The sequence below is a fragment of the Euprymna scolopes genome, chromosome 36 (assembly GCF_053919585.1).
Source record: "Euprymna scolopes isolate OS-2025 chromosome 36, ASM5391958v1, whole genome shotgun sequence".
Lineage (NCBI taxonomy): Eukaryota > Metazoa > Mollusca > Cephalopoda > Sepiida > Sepiolidae > Euprymna > Euprymna scolopes.
In genome coordinates, this window is record NC_136517.1 from 48304733 (window position 1) to 48328164 (window position 23432).

General features: G+C 30.5%; 1 protein-coding gene across 28 annotated transcripts in view; it reads right to left on the reverse strand.

Annotated features, from left to right (window-relative positions):
- The window catches only part of LOC145260458 (plasma membrane calcium-transporting ATPase 2-like), a 567808-nt gene that overhangs the window by 35110 nt on the left and 509266 nt on the right, over window positions 1–23432 (reverse strand). The window lies entirely within an intron of this gene.

The following is a 23432-nucleotide window of genomic DNA, read 5'->3' on the forward strand; positions in this document are numbered from 1 at the left end:
AGGTGCCAAGGAAAGAACAGGATTAAAAAAAAAAAAAAAAAAAAAATTTAAGCCCACCCCTTTTTAAAAAAAGGTTCTTTTGAACTAATATATATCAATAATAATTAAAGTCAATAAATCTTTAACTGCAACAGTTAAGATGACCTTTACAAGAATTCGGGGAAGAAAGGAATAAACTAGGATACAAATCTAAATCCAGGTTTAGAGGGAGCGAGTGTAGAAGGAATTGTTGAATTAGTTGAGCAGATAGAGCAATTTTTAGTTTCTTAGTCCAGGCAAGAGTTGAGCAACTAATATGCAAGTTGAAAACAAAGAAAGCATACACGATGGAATGGTTCAAGTATTAGTATGCGAGTTGTAATCTAAGCACTATTGATTAGACAAGTTTAAGATATTTAAAGAGAGAGAAAGAGAGAGAAAAAAAAAGCATTAAAAAAAAAAACAGGTGTATCAAAGAAAGGAAAGTTGAATAAATAACCAACAGATATGAAAGCTCAGATATTTTTGATTGAAACCTTTAGGAATGGATCAATTTTTAAGGTACATTCGTATTCAATCAGCATGTTTAGCGATGAAAACACTATTTCAAATCTGAGCATGTCAGACTACACAATAGACAGAGCTATTTATGAAGAAAAATGCACGCATCTAAAATAAGATGTGTATTTAATGGTGGAAATGCTACTTCAAATTCAGAGAGTGACAATCCGAACGAGAAAGAGAACCTATTATAAGAATGCATTAAAAAAAAAAAAAAAAAAAAAAAAAAAAGCAAATTTTTTTTTTATCAAGTTAGTTAATATATAACTGTTTTTTTCTTTTTTTATCAAGTTAGTTAATATATATAACTGTTTCTTTCTGGCGTTGCCATGGAGTCTTTACTTTTATTTTGCACAAATACCATCTCTTTGTTTTAATTTCTTGTAAGAAAATATTTATAATTTTGGAAATCAATGGAGGTATATGCGAGACGAAAAAAAAAAAAAATGGTTTTGTAATAAAATCGGCAAATGAAATCTAAATCTCAAAAATACTTCTGGTTTTGTTTTTATCAAATTATATACATATTTTTAATAGCATTTTTATGAAAGCTGAATTAATTTTAAGCATCATTTGGTCATTAAATTGAATAAAACTAAAAGTTAAAACCAAATTATGTTTAATCATGAAGTCAAACCAAGAGATGATCAAACTATGTAGATATATTTTGATTCCTCCAATAGATGGCAAATATAAGGTGAGAGCTTGAGAAATAAAATCCCATACATGACTTTTAAAAGAAAACAAAAACTTCTGAAATTTTAGGGGGGAAAAAAAAGTGATTTGCAGATATCAACAGAATAAGGTTAAAAGAATGGATGCTATGTATATTATATAAATTCCCCTCAACTCAAAATTGCGTGAATATCTTTTCTATCTACACGGATGGAAACTGCAAATTAATAACTATAATTCCTAACATTTTTATGTGATGTTTAAACTATGCTCTGTTCAGTAGAGAAGATGCCTCATCACTGTAAGCTTTGGCACAAGACTCATTATCCAATAAATGTTCCCCCACAACAGAACCACTGGTCTCAGAGTGTCTGGATGTATACAATTTGTAATTACTGAGAACATGTTGAAATATTCTCACTTCTAATTGCCAAGTTGTACGACTCTATATATATAAATCTACATTAGGGTTAACTACAGCTGAACAATGAAGAACATGTTGCAAAACTGCTAGCTTCAAATACTCTCACTGAGTGAGAGTATGATTTAAAGATATATGTAGAGACAATGAGGTCCTGGAGATTTTTGCTGAGATTTTGAAAATCTTGTTAGATTGCCAATAAAGCTTTCAGTATCAGTAATAGTCTGATTGTTTTCATTACAGGAAATGGATTTCAATTTTAGCATCAACATAGATCATCACTGTTTGATGGCTGTATAGACTGGAATGTATCCGAGCTACATCACCACCTTGTATTTCCAACTGAAATAAGGTCAACAGTAATGTCTGGATATTATCATTTCATTTGGTTGCAAAAAATTTTTGTCATGGAGTTAACAGTATCTCTTGAGGAGAATTACGACTGGGCACATCAGTACAAGTTTGGAAAATATACAGATCTACAAGAACAATGCGTTAGAAGTGGTGGGATAACCAATGTATTTCCTATTAAACATCTTGGATTTTTTTCATCAGACCAAAGGAAATACATTAAAAAAAAAAAAAAAAAAAAAAAAAAAAAAAAAAAAAAAAACATGTCTGGCTATATATGTGCATACATGTTTTGAATAAAGCTGAAAATAGCCGAAGTTTCATTGAACCAAGAATTTAATCCATTTCTCTTATTAAATATAAAAGTGCTTTATTTTAAAACTACATAATTACTGATGATGACAATAATGTAAGGAGAGATTTTTTATTTATTTTTTTTTTTAATAAAGACTAGTTAAAAATAAAACTTTAAAATTCTTAATAAAACTAGTTACTATATTAGAAAAGAAATATAAGAAAGATTGGATGTAAGCTAGAAAAAATATTCAATACCATAAATATGCATATTTACTGTATTAGCTGTTGCATTTGTCTATACCAAGCAATAGATTATAACAAAAAAAAAAAAAAATCTTTATAGTTCTTTGCCAGAGTATCCAACTTTATTAGCTTGTGTACCCATCTCAGAAGAGGCTCAAAATGTTCTGACACTTTTGGATCTTTTAATAAATACAAAGAAATCAAATTCTGAGATACTTCAAAGCAACCAAAATACTACTGGTTGGATGAAAGTAAGGATTAACGTTTTGGGTTTTGAAAATGTTTTGTGGAGTTACCACAGCACTACAAACATACACACTTTGGGCTGGTATACACATTTTGTTTTATCAATGTTTTACAGCGGTTTATTTAATGTTGGAAACGATTAAATTTGAATGTATTTTAGGGGAATTTTATAGTTTGATAATGAAGGATTTATACACTTCCTGAACGAGAATTAATGCGCAAGAGAAAACAATAAATCCAATGAAACTTGAACTCATTTGCTTAATACAATGGTCTGTCGTTATTACTATGACACCATCTACATGTTTACTGGGAAGAAAGATACTAAGTTTCTAATGCTACTGGACAAGTGTAATTCTACCAGACAATGTATAGTTTTGTTTTTAGTTTTAAATAAATATCCAAAATTATAGCAGGACTTGTAGCAGGACTACTTTATGTTGCTAATGTATTAATAAAAAAATTACCCGACATTAAAATAATTAAAAAATATATAACCTAGCTTGTGGAACCGCTATCTCTCATCCATTGGGTTCTTAGATGGCAGATATGGGAAACAGTCTTCAGATATGGAAGCTAGCTGCAAATACCTAATAAGCAGTCCTGAACACACTGGCAGTTTACTCAGAGTGTGTGTAATATGCTCTAATCAAGTCTGTTACTAAATGCATATGCCTAACATAAAGTTTAAACAACTGGTGTCAACCATCATAAAAGCTTACAGACTTGGTTGAATGTGGACTGTTGACCTTGGTTGGTGATGTACTTCTTGTCGATCATGAAAAAGCATTTGGCAAGCAAAAGCATTCTCTATAAAACTTTTGTCTGTTGTTTCAAACGTGAATATTTCCATGCGTGCAGGTAGCAAACTACCTTGACAGGAGCTGAATAGTGTGGATGATGCCCCTCAACCTATATGACGATGACGAAAAAGAAAACTGTACATATCTGGATATGCTAGAGAATTTTTGTACTGTCATATTTTTGCTTGATAATTTATTTTCTAAAATCATTTTATTATTAATAAAATAATATTTTACATACTCATCATCATTTCTCTCTATGTAACTTATGTATTAGATACAGCATAATCACGTTTATGCACCAATTTTCGACAAATCATCAAAGTTAAGCAATGATGAGCCTGGCCAGCACCAGATGAGTGACCATTTAGGAATGCTAGATGCTGTATGTACCGCAGCAGCACATAGAAATTCCCAGGTTGGTATTTGGGGCCGCATTTAATCCATTGAGAGAGATGCATCCTCAGGCTTCATTAAGGCATGTGTCTAGAAGGAAAACTCTGATGTAAAAACCTGAAGTCTAATGTCTGCTCTGTCCTGTAGCAGCCATTACACCGACTGAGATTAGCAGTTGTATCAAAATGTGTGGTTAGTTCTGCATAAGGCCTTCACCACTATAAACAAATCATCTGCATGGATTTCTGAACAACTTAGTTGTTGTGGCGGACCTAATACAACAAAATCGACGAGAGTATCATCAGCTTATGTCATAAATCCTCATGTGTTAAATTTCACATTCATACAGATACCTGAAAGATTCTTCTCTTGGTTAACAGTGGTAATGTTCTGCTGGTCAGTAATGACAGATGTTCCCTGACCTTATTTCTTCCATTTCTGACTAACACTCGCACTAACTCTTCTCTAAAGTTAAATCGTACCATCAAGATCAAAGCTTCCATACAATCTCAATAACATCAATCTGTCAGAAATATATTTTTAAGACTTAGAAAATGAAAGAAAATAAAATAGAAATATTGTGATCTTTGAACAAAAACAGTAACCATTGAAAAGGTCTCACTGTGTGAAGAGAAGCCAATAAGAAAAACAAACAAAAAAATAGATACAATAAGAAAATCAGTTTTGCATAAGTTCAGAGAAAAAGTCAGTTATACTTGAAAAGACCTTGAACAAAGAAATTGTAAAAAGAAAAAAAAATAAATTGATAAACTTTTGTTAATAAATTTTGACATTCACAGTACATGCATTTGTGAGTGAAAGATCATGCCGTTAGATTTAAACATGTGAAGGCAGGTGTACCTATCTAGAAAGTTTTTTTTTTTTTTTTTCCATTCAGCAAAGAGAGAAAAAGAAAAATAACCAATGCAGATGTGAATCCAGTTGTGGTCTTCGAAGCCAACAACCAACGATTGGGAAAAGCAAGAGCTGAAATCGGCCAATTGCTAAAATTCTTTCAGTAAATAGGTACTGTGAAATGAAGAGAGTAAAAGATGGCCAATTTTAAACGAAGGCACTATTCACGTATATTGAATTTAATGCATAGACTCCAGTCCAAGAACATTAATAACACCATTTTAAAAAAAGTCTTAAACTCGGGTGTAAACATAAAAAGGATTTTTCTTTGGAATAGTTTTCTAAAATAGTGAGGACTATTATTATACTAAATATGAGTTAACATTTCTTTCCTTAAGGTCTTTTCCCTATATACTTTAATAACACAAAATACACACTGAAATATAATTTAATTCTGGGATTGAGCTGTTTAAAATAGGATTATTTTAATTAGGCTTAATTCATAATTAACTGAACAAACCACCCTCATCCTTGTAATATTGTTAATGTCTCAGTGATGATTTCACGTGCATGTCTATACATATCAAATATATGCAAATTACATAGCAAAATGATAAGTTTCTTTAATTCTTTAAAAATAAAGTATAATACTTGTATAATAATAGGCAGAAGTAAAGATTTATTATTTTTAGTTATGCAGGAAGAATTTCTTAAAAGATATCCCACAATTTACGAATTTTTTGAACGAAATGTGTTTAGTGGTTGTGATCGAACAGGTCACAGGTACATCTACTAGTATAATAAAAGTTATCAAATATCTTAGTATGAGTATGGTTTCTATGATGTTAATTTTTGATTTATTATAGCTATGTTTTCTCAGTACTTTCTGGAAATATTAGATAACGAGTGAACTTAATATGAAAATTTCATAACAATCTGGTTATTACAGGAGTGATATCATTTTCAAATATTGCATCTAACTTTCTGAGGTTGCATGAAAAAGCAGCGAGTGCTTTTAATGATTCAATTCTTTGCCATCTTAAAAGTAGAAAGTCTGATTGTGATCAACCTTTCATGTTATTCTGTACATGTTAATAAAAAAATAAAGTTGAGAATCCTCATCTTAGATAAATATTTTTTTTTTTTTCTTAAAGATTTAATGGCTATTTTGGATGGCTTGTGAAAGAAAAGCATAGTATGGAAACTTTGGTATTTTATTCCTTACTTATACCAAGTGAGTGTTTTTGAAGAACAAACCTGCTTGTCTTTATTATAGATCAAAATATATTAATGTCCTTGGACTATTATATTACTTTAGCCTTTTCATTTTGACAGTGATGGATTTGTTGAATGGATAAGATGTCTGTCCATCAAAGAAGAATTAAACACGGAACTATTCCATCATTCAAAGAATGAAAAGAACCAGACAATACTCTAATTTGATTTTTCGTTTTTTTTTGGTTTTTTTTTTTTTTAAATACTATTTGCTCAGAGTATGAAATAATTATTTTCCATCATTTCTAATTAAAGAGTTAAAAAAAAAAAAAAAAAAAATAAATAAAAATAAATAAAAAATCCTCAACTATTTATATTTTGAAATGCCAAAGATATAAACTTCCAAGATATAATGGTGAGATATAAACATAAACGGAAAAAACGTATTTTAAGGTTACATGGTATTTCATTAGATCTGGACTTTGTAACAAGAATCCCAAAGTAAATGGACTGTTAATCTTTTTACATAAATATATTTCTCTAGCTAATTCAAGTTACATTATATTTTGGACTGGTATCCTCGTCTTGGTTGTGATAGTGCCAAATGTTTTAGTTAATGTACTTTTTGACTCGTTCTCCCACAAAAGTTTAGAAAATTCCAAAGAGAAGGCGGCTAATCATAACATATATCTGAACAATTAGTTAATTGACTCACTTTTTTTTTTTTTTTTTTTTACATGGAGTTCACCACTTATCAAGGCCCAATGGCCACTCAGGGATAAGGGTTATTGTGTGTACAGTAATCAATGGGATAGTGTAGCAATAGTATTGGAGAATTGATAAGGTGCTATTACTTAAGGGGGCAGTTCATCAGGAATTTGTTTGTGTTGGACTTGAAGACATCCAGGTTGAAGTCGGGGGGGGGGAAACAAGCAAGCAGAACAGAGTTCCACATTTATTATAAATATTGAGATGATAGCAACAAACATGAAGATGCTTCCCACAAAGCGCACACAAGCATCCCATTTTCCTGCCTTAATCTGTATGGATCAAACACTGAACTGGAGATACAAGAAACACTTTCTTGAAGGGTTCTAAAAGGCTAAGTAGAGAAGAAAGCTATCATTAATTACTGTCTAATAATAGCTATTCATTAATCACTATTGCACAAAAAAATACAAATGAGGTTTTGGGTTCACTTCTATTTTCTTTTTAAAAATGTTTTTGTTTTGTGCACTTTTTTTTGTGGAAATGAATTATATACAACTTCTGCTTCATAAGTTTCATTTGAAATGCGAAATGCATTGTGAATAAAGCACAAAAATATGGATAAATTCTGTAAAAACAACTATCACTACATCAGCAATTTAACTACTTTAGTATTATTGACAATGTAATAGTTAAAACATTCCATCTATTTAGTTAAACTTCAATCTAAAATTTAAGCATTTCTATTTGCCATATCCTTCATCCATATTTAAATTGTAAAGTTTTATGAAAATGATTTACTTCCACTGATTATACATCTATGTTTTATATAAAAAAGAAAATCTTTAAATAAAAAGAAATGGAAGAAAGATTTTTCCAAAAGTCTCTTGTAATAAACAAGAAAAATCTTTAACAATGCTTATACATCCAAAACAAAGTGTTTAGTATCAAATTACTTGGCAACATATCAAAAATAGATTTCGACTGTTGAAAAGACATGATTCCGATTCATCATGAAAAAGTTTAGATATTTGTCGATTTCTCATTGGATTTTTGATAAGATTTGGCAATAAGGTCCACATACATCCCAGACGAAAGTCTAATGAGATGAGCAGAATATGCTTACAAGCTTCTATTTATTGGCTTTCCAACTTTCCAGGTTTTCTTAACTGGTGTTCACCTTAAACCCTAAGGTTCAATAGCAGGTCCCTCAGGTATTTTGCGAGAACAAGCGAGATAAGCACTTTTGATTATTTCAACTACGTAATATTACTAAATGCACACCATACATGCTTTGCTTATTGTAATATAGACATCGTAGTTAAGCTATTATGTCATGGGAAAATATAACAAGTGATGTCTGTACAGGGACAGTGTGAAATAGCCTTCACTAGTTAGTACACACCCAGCAAACGAAACCTGTAGATGAGCGATTCATCTGGTGATTCATTCTATCTACTGCTACTACTGATGTAGACTATGCCTACGTCTTGACGTCAGTCATCTCTGTGGTTGCAGCATGCAGATATAGCCCACAGTATTCAGTAATTTTTTTTTTTTTTTTTGAACATTTAAAGACATTACATGAACAGAATGAATTTTATTTAGCATTACTGAAAAAAAAATTGCAAAGTACTAATTTTTTCCTTGCCCAATTATTCCAAAATATATACTATGGTGTTCACCATGTGAACTATGATGAAAAACTGAGAAAGATATAATTTTCTTTTTTTTTTTTTTTTTGCACAAGAGTTTCTCAAGACATGTCATTTATTTTATGGGTACACAAGGGTAAAAAAAAAACATTGAGAAATGCTGACTAAACTAATTTACACATGTTAGTTGAATACAAATCGCATTTAAGATTTAATTTTTATTAGACTGTATATGCTTCCGTCTTTTTGTTCCTTCTTTTTATCAGATATTTTAATCATATTTCATTTTTGTTCAAGTTTTACAGAAGGAGGAAGTCTATTTAAAACTTGTGTGACCAAAAGAGATACTTTTGAAAAAAAAAAAAAAAAAAAAAAAGGAGGCTCCAGTGAATTAATATTTGTGTCCTTCCCAAACGAAATTTGTGTGGATATTTAAATTTTATAATATTTATACTTATGAGTATCACTTAGGCAACGCCATGGACTTGTTAGTAATAAGTTTGAAAAAAAAAAAAAAAATTCCTATAACTTTTGAAAGCTATCCGAGAATATAAGTTTCTTGCCACTCCTGTTAAAGGGCAACCCAATTATTTCAGACGGTAAAAAAAAAGGTGTGTCATAAAAGGCGAGGAAGTCTGCAAGTCGTAAGCACTTGCATTGAGTATTTTCTTCGGAATACATTCCGGGAGAACTGCATAGCATTATAAGAGGTCAAAGGAAAAACAATCGCAAGGAACCTTTTCGCTTCTTTTGTCTTGATGTTTAGAAAGACATTTTGCGTGAATTGCTGATGTTTAGGTTTTTCACTTTAGAGAATTATTTCATGGCCTGTTCATTAAAAATATTTTTTTTAAATTTACACAATAAATATAACAAAAAGGTTGATGAGCGATTTTAGTTCGCACCATAATCCTTTACAGATCATTTCATACCAAACCTAGTCATTTTTGTGCAAGTTTTTATGAATGAGGTTCTCAATAATTCATGGTATGAATTTCGGCTTGTTTTACAGTATATCCACCCTTCTGGATTATTTAATGCAGAATTAAGTTTTAGCAAAAACCTTTTACGCGTACTGATATTTTCAACTAGCTATTCAGAATGCAAATTTAATACTGACTCTATTCATATCTGTAAAAAAGTACTTTATGCTTCAAGTTTTTTATATCTTCAAGTCTTTACACACAGAATTTATTTTAACTAGTTATTCCTGTGATAAATTTATGTGTATATGTTGGGATGCAGTTTCATGTCACAAACGGATAGATTCTATTGAATTCGTAGATAAAACAGACAGGTAAGATCACCGTTTCTGAGCGGATCTGGAATAATGGCAACCAAAGTGTTACTACACACTCTTCAAGAATCCCAAATTGCAGCCTTAGCACAAGATGCTGAATAAACAGGGATGCCATCCGAAGCACATACAGAAAACTTGATAAATCAAAATAAGATTTTAATGAACAGACAAAGTAAATGACCTAAACAGCAATTCAGTTTTCTTGTTACACAACATACGTATTTTGATTGATTTTTGCTAATTCACAACATTTGGCAACAATTTCTTTTTAAGGGGATATGCTGATTGCAGAGGGAGTAGGCGGGAGTGATTTTGTGGAGAAAAAAAAAAAAATTCAAACTCTTACAAGATATATGTAGTGGGGTGGAGAAGAAAGGGATGAGAGAGAGAAAGAAAGATAAAACATTTTCAAGAAATAAGTTTTTTTTGCAAGACATTTTGGACTTTTTCTTCATAAAAGTCCGGTATCAAATGTACTAATTGGAATAAATAAATTAAAAAAAAAAAGTAAAAGTTCAATAACGTAAACCAAGAAGAAAAAGAGACCAAGAAAATTTTTTTCTTTAAAATACATATATATATATATCAAGCATCCCTAGAAGAAAAATTAAAGTCAAGACATGCAAATATTACCAACAGCTCTGGCACGAAAGTTGAGAAAGAAACCAAAATGACAAAATAGCCAAAGTGAAAAATATAGCAAGAATAAAATAGCAATAAATTAAAAAAAAAAATAAATAAATAAAAAATCCCCTGCATGAAAAAAATATATAATTTTTTTTTTTTTTTTTTTTCATTTTTTTTCTTTTTTGTTCCCCCTTGAGGTATTGATATTGGGCAAATTGAGAGGGGAGGGGGTATTGAAGAAAAAGAAAAAATTAAAGCAGCAAAAATAATTACTAAATACAAAGTGAAACTAACGTTAAAACAAACTCGCAGGGGAAGAGAGTGGGGGTAAGTGACATATTTTAAAAGAACAATTAAATTTTTTTTTTTTGTAAATGCTTAAAAAGAAAGAAAAAAAAAAGAAATTACCTAAAAAAAATCAGACAAGATGAGAAAGCCGTGCATTATATATATATATATATATATATATATATATATATTTAATTTCTGAAGAGCCAAACAATGTTACATTTTTTTCTCAAACAACTACGTAAGAGAACTTACATTTTGGAAACTGGTTGAAAAGAAAGATTACAATGTCAGTCATTTAGATTACAAAAGAAAATTATATACATACATACTCACACCACACTTACTGAATATATCCATGCAATAAACAATCTTTTAAGAACAAATTTTCACATCAAAACAAGAGATCATTCAATATACTAGTCATGCTTTGAAAACTTCAAAGTTTATCTGGTTTTATTTCAAAAACATATCTGGTATAAATGGATGACCACTTATTTCCAAGGTGAAATAATAAAAGAAATTGTTCTTAAAAAGTTGTTCATTAAACGAGTATATACGGCATCTCAAAATGAAAAAAAAAACAAAAACAAAAAAAACATTGCCAGGTAAGGTTCGATTTCTCCTTGATTCGAAAAAGCCGTTAGATGACATCTCTAAGAATAGAATGATATAAAAGTGATGAGAATAGAATAACTTTTCAATTCATACCATTAATTCAACATAAGATCACATAACCTTTACCATCAGAACAAAGACCAATCAAACATTCTATCCATAATTTTATGAATAAAGTCACTAACACACCAATGATTAATCGGACTAGTTATTCCCTTCTTCGTTTTGTTTGTGATATCTTATGTTTTGGTTGACACCTGAAAAGCAGCATAAAGTGAAGTGGGTAGTGATGAAAAGTGAAAAGAGTATGCAAAGTTCTCTGAACAGTTCTACCCAATTTCAGAAAATTCATACAACAAGCAAACCATTTATTGCTCAACGTTTGTAACTTTTGAAGTCTTTCTTTTCCACAAGTTTTCCAAATATTCTCTGAGGTGCTATTAGTCACAGGACCAAGTTTGCACAGTATTGGGTTGGTTGTTTTTGTTTTACGGCATATCAACCCTTTTCAGGTTATTTAATGCCAAATCCAAAGATTTTGAAGAAAAATTTTTTAATAGAATATATTTGTTGTTTTCAAGTCGGTTTCTATCTAACCCATAGTTGGGACCCTAACAGGTATTACCACTCAGGGTCAGAGTGAACCTGGGAGCAATTAAATGGTGGCTCCACACTCCCCAAAGCCCGCAAGCTAGGGCCTCACTTAAGGTCATATCCAGGAGCATTGCACAGCATTGGGATCAGCTAATTAGTGTTGGTAGTGGAAGTAACAACTTTGAGATTCATTACAAAATATGTCAAGTTTAAACAGATTAAAAATAAGATGCAAGAAAATTATTTGTTCATTTAATATGATGTGGATACATTGGCTTAAGGTAAGCAATTTAAAAGCGAGCATTAAAGCTAGGCAACTAGAGAAGAAATAGAGTGCTCAATTACATCTGTAAGAATAATTTTTTATTTTAAATAACACTACAATAGTTCGATCATTGATTGATACCTGTGATTTCACAGAAACCGTGAAAATTCAGCTTGTATGGCGAAAGAAAATACCAAAACGTGACTATTCTTTAGCCGACGGTAGTTCTACAGGGTGGAGTTCCAGTGTTTATGTGAAACCACAGGTATTGAGAGTAGATCTAATTAATGCATCGTATCATTTTGAATTATACACACACATACACACTTATAAAAGATTCTCCAAAATTTTGTCTTTTCAGATAATTTAGTAGTTCCGGGTTTTCTAAATCATTAGTATTACAAGAGGTTCTCAGAATTTGGCAGTCAAGCAGTACATTATTTGGATTTTGCTTGGCTTTGCTTCAATAGCACTCAATTGAGTTGATGAAGCCCCATTTTGCGCACTGGCTGTTGAGTTGAATTTATGATGAGGAAGCTTGTAGAATGTCGAGTGGGTAGACCATTAGCTGAAAATGTTCTTCAAATGTCCCGAGAGCACAGTAGTGGAAATTTCAAGAAAATTTTGGAAGCATCCGATAGCAGAGTTGACTTTGACCTAATCCAGGGAATCCATACCAAGAATGGGATTTTATATGCCAAGTGAATGCAAATGTTACAAGAGGAGGAAAGATGTAGAACAATTCCACATGTTATGCATATAGGTGGCTTGCTAACAGTTGTGACTACATTCATCATTACAGAATCGATCATAATGTGTGTGTATGTGTGTGTGTATATATATATATATATATATATATATATATATATATGGTTTGTAGGGAAAGAACCCTACTAAAGTGCTCAATTATAAAGAATTCAATATAAGAGCATAATATTTAGTTTAATATTTTACAGAAGGTCAGAAAAACATTAGTGCCGTCAGTTACAAATCTGATATAAGGATATATATATAAAACAGGATCTTATTAAATATAATAAGTATATACTTGTATATTCCCAATCAAATTTGAACTGTTGCTTCCAAAAGCAGACAAAAAAAAAAAAAAAAAACAACAAAAAAACCTCATCTTGTGAGCATCGTTATCTATGAGCTTTTCATTTAATCAGGAGAGCACACAACAGTGAAGATGTATTTCATCACATAGTGAATTTTAATAATATCTAATATTAAGAAATAACTGTTATAAAGCCTCCATTTTTTTCCTTTCACTCCATAGAATAGAATCAGAGGGTACAATTGATACACTAATAAATTTGATTAAAGTATGGAAATAGTATTGCCTATAAGATGTAGAAGAAACCCAGCTCATACAAACAAGCAATTTGAGATAGATAAAAATGATCTACATGAGAAAAAAAATCCATTTGCATTAAGGCTTCATTTAAATGTAGTCAGAAACCTTTAAGTAGTCAACCAAACTATAGTGAAAACATCACAAACAAAACAATGATTAAATAGCTCAACTACTGATATATTATTCTTGTACAAACAGCTAATATAAAAGAAATGTATAGACAAATTGAAAACCTTTCTAGAATGGAAGCTTTCAAAAAGCATAAAATAATGATTTTCAAACAGGAAAGAATAAAGTTGAAAAATGTTACAAAAAAAAAAAATAAATAAATAAAATAAATATTGTCCATTTTATGACTATTCTAAAAATAGGTGCTTTAAATCCAAGTTCATTATACTAAATAACCATTTTATTTATTTATTTTTTCTAAATCCTAATCTAATAAATTCTAAGATTGGGGAAAATGCTCCTTCCTGGTCTCAGGACTGAAAACCCAACATTTTTGTTATGTATAATAAATATATTATGAAATCTAAGAAAAAATATTTCAATTATTACATTTATTTCAAAATACTCAGATCTGAAATGCTTAAATTGTGAAAAATGTATTCACCAAAATAAGTATTAAAATAAATATAATTGAAACATTTGGTTTTCTTATGAAACACTGCTAGGACACTCTGGGCCAGGTTCTGAAACCATGCCTGAATCCAAAGTCCTCATTTGATGAGGGTTTTGTTGTTGAAAGTAATACAAACAGTTATTGTATATATATATATATATATATAAAACATTCTTTCTAATGCATGTTCAAGAATGCTTCCATTGTAGGAAATAAATTAAGTACATATCACTGTAATTCATCATTTTGTTTATTAAATCAATTTAGTATGCTTTGGACTTTGTTTTTTTTTAGAAGCACAATTAACACACATATTTCTTTTTTTCCTATTTGGAGTGTTGGGAATTTTCAGTGATTCCTACCACTTTTGTTAACCAAATACGAAATCTGAAGATGCAATCATGAGATTTATTAAACAAAATGTTTTGTTATTTATTTCCTAATGAGAGAATAAACCTAAACAATATATGTAAATGAAAGCAACAACCATAATGAATTCTATTACAAAAAGGAAAAAAATATATACCTTAGCTTAGGACATGGATAGGGAAGGGACTGCTATTTTTATTTGTAAGTGCGAAAAATGAACGGGGAGTTTCACAATTCTTTAAATGGAAGTATCGGCACAAACCAAGAAACAAAATAGAGTAATGGTGATTATATTTATTAAAAAGTAAAACATAACATTTTAGGATCTGCAATCACTTTTAGCCTCAAATACGGACCAAAAAATGTCAAAATGAACCCAAATGGACACGTTTCACCTGTGTAATGTCTTTAATATTCTCAGTAATTGTTATGCTCATTGCAGCAATGTTGCAAGGTCAGTAATAAGATGCAACACATTATTTGAGAAGAATATACACAACTTAAAAACTTCTCGGGCTCATCTTAATTTTAAATTCAGGTTTGTGGCTAAATAGCTTAGTGCGTTTATTTTTCAATAAATGTAATCTATCATTTGTGATCTTTGATTTGTGCCGGATCATTCCGTTTCAGCAATAGTGAAACACTTTATATTCAAATGAAGTTGGAATCTGTTGAAAAAATATTCTAATTACTATGTTTTGTGTTGCTTTTATTAAAGTTAAAAAAACAAACAAAAAAAAAAACGTATTTCTTCAACCAAAATCTACTTATCAAAAACAAAATGACCAGTTCCTTACAGAATATATCTGGAATACATTTGTTGATTAAGGATAAACTTCAATTCAAGTTAAATTTCACCTTAAATTCTTCAGTCAAACATAATTTGGGGTAAAGGAATTAAGTTAGAATTAACAAAAAAATTCTTTAAGAATCAACACTTAATTACTTTACCTCAACATATGCTTATTATATTGTGTTACTTTTTTTTCAACCTAATAAAGTATATCCCCTTTCATTGAGGGTCCAACCTTTAATTACAAAATTTCCAGCAGTACTCTGTCAGTGCTGTCAAAGATAGGCCCTTATTCTAAAGTTATCAAAGAGAGGGGTCTGGTTATGAGCCCTGCACTAAATACAGAAGCTAGGTTAAAGTTAGTTGACTGTCATCCAATAGCAAATAATATATATAAGCTTGGTTTCTTAATGTATTAAAAGAAAAATTAAAAAAAAGTCTGATTTGACATTCTGGTAAATTCCAGCCAGAAAGAGGAAAATATTGAAACTGGTGAGACTAACCATGATCTGATTCCTAGAAATGATTCTGAAAAGCTTAATCATATTTGTTTATTTTGCCTGTTGGCATATGTTGTCAAACAACTCAAAAAACTAAAGGAGCTCTGAATCTAGAGTAGGGACTGAAATCATTTAGCTGGCTCAACTATCAATATAAAGAGTCTTTAAAGGAATTGAAGAAACTTGCTGCTTCTAATGCCAGTGAAAAACCACACATCAGCATTAAATAGTATGGCAAATTTTCTGAATAATAATACAAATAACCATAATATTTCATTTTATCTGGCTATTATATCGATTTCAGGTTCAGCAATTTTACATTTCTATTCATACAGGCATCCTTATCTTGATTATTGTAGTCATTTACCTCAAGTGGTTTGAGCTGATTTCCTTCTTGATGTGAACCACAGCGGCAATCGCTAATATGGGTAGCAACTCTCGATTCAATCACAGAAGGCCAACCACTTGTAGTCTAGAGAGTATTGCATAGTCCTCCTTGATTTTGTTGACCGTATCTTTAGCTGCTCACCAGCAGGTTTGGGCTAGGGCATGATTTAGGCCCTTTCTTTTAAACATCTTCCAAAGAAACTTTTCATGGCAATTTACAGAGGTAGAATGTGTTATTGCAAAGTTTTGGATGCTGTATGCTTGGACTTTTCACTTTCTTCCTGTAATAAATGGATGGAGTTAATATAGAAATAAAAAAAATTCTTTAGTTATAACTTTTTTTTTTTCGATTTGTTTTTCTTAATGTGTAGGTTGAAGGGCATCATCCCCACCAAGTTTCCATTCAGGTAACTGGCTAGTTGCATGCGTGGAAGATATCAATTCAACATTTTTAAGAAACTATCATGAGGATCAACTGCAAAAAGCTTTAATGCTATGCGATTTCCTGGCAACAGTTCTTTCCAAGACAACTTAGGTCAGCCCGTCACCGCCACTGACTGAGGACCTCCGCTCTAAAGCTATCCTCATCGTACTATTTGAGCATTCCACATGTCTTCACCAATAAAGATATCAATGTCCATGAAGACAAAAGCTGTTTCATAGATCTTGCGATCATATAATTGCTAAATTTTTTGGTTTCATATGGCAAATCTAATCATTGTCCTGTTGTTGATTGAGATTGTCGGACTGACTTCCTCATCTTGGTTGTTATTGTCACAACGTTTCGGCCGTTTTGCCCTCTGGCCTTCGTCAGGTGAACCGTTTGTTAGGAGTCTCGAACCCAACCCTTTATTATTATTACGGGGGTACCGTGTTCAGACTCCAGCTAGGCTTTGGGACATAGTTGCTAGTTTACAGTTACCCAAAGGTGCTGAGTTCAATCCTGAACGAAGGCAGTGAAAAAGTAACATTGAAAACAGAGAATCAGCAACTATGTCCCAAAGCCTAGCTGGAGTCCGAACACGGTACCCCCGTAATAATAATAAAGGGTTGGGTTCGAGACTCCTAACAAACGGTTCACCTGACAAAGGCCGGAGGGCAAAACGGCCGAAACGTTGTGACAATAACAACCAAGATGAGGAAATCAGTCCGACAATCTCAATCAATGAAAACACCTCATCTCAAAAATACAGACAATTGTCCTGTTGTGTTGCAATATTTACAGGTCTGGTTTGGTCAAAGGCCAGCTCTTATCTGTATGGTGCATGCCACTGTTAACACAAGAACTATAAGCATAGTCATGAGCCTTAGACATAAGGTGGTTGCAGTTCATGGAACTTCTTTGAGGCAGTTTTGACTCTTGTTTTAGTGGTCAGTTCAGTCTTCAGAAACTGATAGCAGGTCTCCTAGACAGAAGAAAGAAGCTACCACCTCTAACTCCTCAGAGCCAGATTGGACATTTGTCTGTGGTCTACAATCAAAGGGAAGTGCTTGTCTCTGATACTTTGCAAAAATCCGAAACCTGAATCTTTCAAAAGTTTATTGCCCTTGTGCACCAATACTTGCAACCATAGCAAAAGATGCTATTTTTGCCAACAGATGCGTGGCAGACAGCACATAAGAATCTGTCAGAAAACAATCTATATATAATATTAAGTACACAAGAGACTGGATTTCAAACAATATCCTATGTATAATGAAGCTTTTTGATGGATACTAAATTTTGTCTAGATAATACTGTTGTGAAATGAAATAATTTATCCATAGGGCTAGAACCATAGACAATTCAAAAAGAGAAATGTGAGATCTATAACATAAGTTTTACCACTCGACTTTCATTTCACCGTAGATCTGCTGAAGTGATAAAAACAATGTCAACTAAAAAGACTGTTTCTCTTTGGAGGCGCCAGTTTGAATTTGGTAGATATCTTTTTCCTTTTAAGGAATTTTCTATGTTGTGAGTCTCATAGATAAATTAACTGTTTCATTTAACTATGAGTATTAATTTAAAAGAACTAAAACGCAGTGTTATCCATAATATACTGAATGAATATATATGTGTGTGTGTGTGTGTGTGTGTGTGTGTGTGTGTGTTTCCAAGAGTATGTTATAATGCTGATTTTTGGAGTTGAAATTTTCCAACTGATGGTATCATTACATGCGTGATTTCATACTGACAAGTGCAGAAAACATGAAACATGTTAATAATTAATAATATTATTTATTAATGAAAGTCCTCTTAGTTGAGCCCTCTGGAGAGATATCAAAATTGAAAATTCGAGAAAAGTAGCCATGCTGTAAGATTCTCTTCCTTGGAGATCAGAACTCATTAGAATTTCAGTACACATGTTCATATCCATATTTCTCTCATATTTCTAAGCATATCGTCACATTAGGTAAATGGTTATGAAGCCAGAGTTGATAATATTTGGATCCGGGATTTGAATTTTCCAACCAGCAGTACGGTTATGTAATTCAGACGTGATTTATGCTTTTAGTTTTAACATCCATTTTGATTCTTTTGTTTGCACAACTATATATAATCTACACAGTTTTACGTCTTACATTTAAAATAAGTTTACTGGTCACTTTGTTAAAAAAAAAAAAAAAAAAAAAAAAAAAATCAATTATATGATTCTTGAATGTATAATTTTTTTTTTTTTTTTTTTTTAAATATATTTCTAAATAGTACTATTAAAATTTAGTATACAAGATATATATAAAAGATAATATTCAATAATGATTTCCATTTAGGAGAGCAAAACAAAAATTCTAGATAAATTTCTATCCGAAAATAAGTTCTAAAATAATCCAATATTTAATGAGATCCAGTAGAAATCACTTAGAAAGAAAAGAATGAAAACATTGAACCATTTCAACGAATGATACAAGCATTCAATCATTTCAACGAATGATACAAGCATTCAATCATTTCAACGAATGATACAAGCATTCAATCATTTCAACGAATGATACAAGCATTCAACCATTTCAACGAATGATACAAGCATTCAACCATTTCAACGAATGATACAAGCATTCAACCATTTCAACGAATGATACACGCATTCAACCATTTCAACGAATGATACACGCATTCAACCATTTCAACGAATGAAAACATTAAGAAACCCACTCAAAAGTGATGCCATTTGAACAATTCTACCAACAAGGAAGAAATTTGATATTTAAAAAAAATTAAACTGGGTGTAATGTGAATTTGTTTTGCTTTTTTGTATGAATATGAAGGATTGATTTAAGGGAAATTGATTTTTTTCTTTAAATAAAAAATACATTGAAGAAAAATGTTCTAAAAATTTAATGAACATTTACAAACAGTTTTAAAATTGCAGTTGACGAAAAGCATAGTATTTCTTTTTTTTTTTTTTTTTTGTCCCCAAAGAGTGATAAGTTTGAACAGTGACTCAACAAAAACATTTTGTAAATAACATTGAAATCAGTTTGGTTAGGCTTGGTATGTTATAAATATGACACACCACAGAAAACAAAAGAGTAGCATTAAAAATGGAGCAACAATTGAATATATATTAATAGAATGGCATCACTAGCACACTGGAAAAAAACAAAAAAAAAACGAATGAAAAAAAAAAAACGAATGAAAAAAAAAATTGTATAAACCAAGAAATATTAAAAAAAAAAAAAAAAATAAAGATTAAAAAACAAAACAAAAAACATCAAAAAGTGGGCCAGCTCTTTACTAGAAGTAGCTTAAAACAGTCATCTCAATGCAAATTTAAAATTAAATGACTAAAATACAAAAACAAAAATTATAGGGTGGAAAAAGTCAACAAAAATAAAAATTCATGCTTTTTAAAACAAAGAACTAAATGAATAAATTGTTGGTAAAGCTGAATAATAAACAAATAAAAATAAACTAAAATAATTGTATATATTATTCAAATATAAGTTCTTCTGTCCCTGTTGAAGATCTAAAAAAAGGGGTTGATAGAGCAGAAATTATGAAATTAGAACAGAGGGAGAAAAAGAAAGCAATTAAAGGAGTTGACAAAACACCAAACAATAAGAGCAACAACATAGCCAAATTAACATGAATCATTAACATGAATCAGAAACAAAGATTTTTTTTTTCTTTAAGTAGTTTAAAAATAAGTTTTTCATGATAAAAAAAAGGAAAAAAAAAAGGATCAATTACTAGTTTCATTTTTTTGCATGAATAGAATAATCTTGACAAACAAAAGTTTAATAATTAAGAATAAGGCATGGGTAAACTAATAATATATTTTGTTTTTCTACAATTCGACTTACTACAGCTCACACAGACCAAGCCAGCCATCCACAGGAAATCTTAGACTAGAGTTTTGCCCTCCTTTGAGAGCTTTAGCAAAATTACATTCCAACCCTAAATTTCCTGTTGATGGTGGGTTGTAATTCATGTCTGATTGAAAAAAAAAAAAAAAAAAAAAAAAAAAACTTAATGAGAGAGAAAGCTTAGATGCTTTATTAAAACATTTTAAAACAATAAATGTTTATTTCTTATGTCATCGTTATTCATACAATTTAACCAATAGAAAACATACTCATTTTGCACAAGCCCCACCAGATCCTATTAAAAAAACAAACAGAAACCTCTTTCTTTTAAAGTAAAAAATATTTTTACACATTTTATTTAATTGTAATTCAATTTTTATTCACATCTGCAGACAACCACCAAAACTTCAAACAGCTTTTGAAATTAAATTTACTAAAAAAAAAAAAAAAAAAAAAAAAAAAAGAAAAAAGAAAAAAGATTTTCATCATACAAACTATAAATTTAACTCAATTTATATAACTAAAGGCAAAAAAGAAAAAAAGTATTCAAGCACTTTGCATGGTATAGCAGGAGTATGCACACACGCACAGTGAATTTTTGTTTCTTCTTTAATTCAGCTAATTCACGAACAAAATCAAAAATGAAAATAAAGTGAAACATGGCGAGTCTATAAATCTGTTCCATGCAGAGATGGACTAGAGAGGAAGAAAAAAAAAAAAGGACAAAAGAAAATGAAAAGTTATTGGTCTCCATTCAATAATTGGAACCTGATAGCATGCAAATCTGTAGCTATTGACAATAGCAAACCGTGCATAAGAGACGCGTCGTCTCATCTTCTGGAACCAAATATTGGCCAGTTCCTTAATAGCAACATGCATCTGGTGTGATAAAAGATCACATTCCAAAGAGATTTTTTTTTCCACTTCCTGCTTTTGAGTTAGGAGAAAAAATTTGATTTTTGTTAACTACATTAACAAAAAAAAAAATCCAAACCATTTGAATGCAGAGTTTTTATTTTTTAAAATCGCATTTAATTCTGGATATAATAATAATAAAAAAAAAATCTATAAGACTAATAAGAAAAACAAACATCTAAAACGAAAAAGGTATTTCATACACCAAACTAAAAATGAAACCTGCTTGGCTAAAGTCAAAAGAATTTCCATAATTATTAACTTTCTTGCATAGAACATGTTTTATGCTTCTTAAAAAAACAATATTAAAAACAAAAGTCAGATTTTGATAAAGCAAAATAATTGCATTAAAACAACAATTAAACAAGGCATAAGGCAAATAATAGAATACATTTCAAAGAAACAAAAGAACAAAGTATTTCTTCTCAAACCGTTAAGACATGTATATGACAAACAAAATTAAAGAAACAATCACTCAGATGTAAAATAAGTCACAACTTGCTTCTGGGTTTTGAAACAAGTTTTTTCATGGTAATGCACACACACACACACGCTCATAAAATGTCAAATATTTTTCTCACTAGTAAATTAGTGTGTAAATGACTTAATTATTGATTATTGTAGCAAGAAAGGTTAATAGTGTATAAGTAAAAGCATTAATGAATTAATACATAGTGCTGAGAAAGGGATAATAGAAATAGATTATTTTCATTAGAAAGGAATGGATAGGGTAATAACAATTAAGACCTCTGTGATCTCCCTGGATTTCAATTTAATTTAGTACGTACAATATCTTAGAGGTTTTGTTATTATTACTAAGAAATACCATATTTGTTTGTATGTGCTACCAAGAGTACAAAAAAAAAAAAAAAAAGTGTGGGTATTTTCAGTTATCCTGAAATAAAAAGAGCATAATGAACAGAACATAGTTAAGATACATAAACATTTGAATTGCATGATTAAGATTTAAGATATACATATAAAAAGAGCTTTTATTTTTTTTTAATTAAGAAAATGAGGTGGGGGGGGGAAGAATGATTTATAATAACAATAAAGGATTTTGTATATTATTAAATTTAATAATTCAAGAAATTATTATTTTCCCTTAAATTACCCCGTCCAACTAAATTTATTTTACGGATAAATTGAGTGGATACACCCATTTCCATCGTATCAGTGAAGCCTGGCTTGGTTGTTTTATGTCATATCAACCTTTTTTTTAGGTTATTTAATGCCAAATCCAGTTATTTTGGAAATAGTATCCATGTTTCATCCAATTATTTTATAGAAGGTTTTTATTCTTTAAACTTTTTCTATCTTCAATCGCTAGTTTGTAGTGTTTGGCTTGGTTGTTTTATAGTGGATTTTATCGTTTTTGTTCCCTGCCCTGCAGAACACGAAGTATTGCAATGGGAGAGGGAAAAAGATTACAGTGTTGATGTTTGGTACATTTTAAGTTAGGAAACCAGTCAGGAAGTGGAGGAAATAGAAAGAGAAGGGGAAAGGTGAGTTGTTTTTGCAGAACATAATCAAGTTTTGCAAAAGGAAGTAGAAAAACAAAAAAAAAAAAACCATCAATGTTAAGTGCATTTTGTCTCAGGAAGCCAATATCTTGAGACAACCTTAAATGGGTGACTATTTTGAGAGTACCATGTTTTATAAGCAAACATTCTACTCATGTAAATAATGGACACTAGCATTGCTGGGAATATGACTGGGGACAAACTAGTGTCATGTCATGGGGGATGATTTAGATCATACACTGTTTAAAGTTATAAAACAAGAGTTAGCATGGCTTCTATGAACATTTCAACTTCAAAAGGAACCATAAATGTATTTCACATGTAAAATAATTTTTGTGAACGTACAACCTGACTGCTCCATATGAACACATCATAACAAAACTAGATAAGCACATGTACTGTGATTAAATTTTGATCATTTGTCGGTTAATTTTCTTTTTTTATTTTTTTTTTATTTTTCTTTGATAATTCCAATTCCAATTTTCAGATCAATCCAAAAAGTTTGAAAATTACATGGAGAAAATTGGATTATCACAAAAAATTACATTGTTACTTGGGACAACAAACACTTTGTAAAGT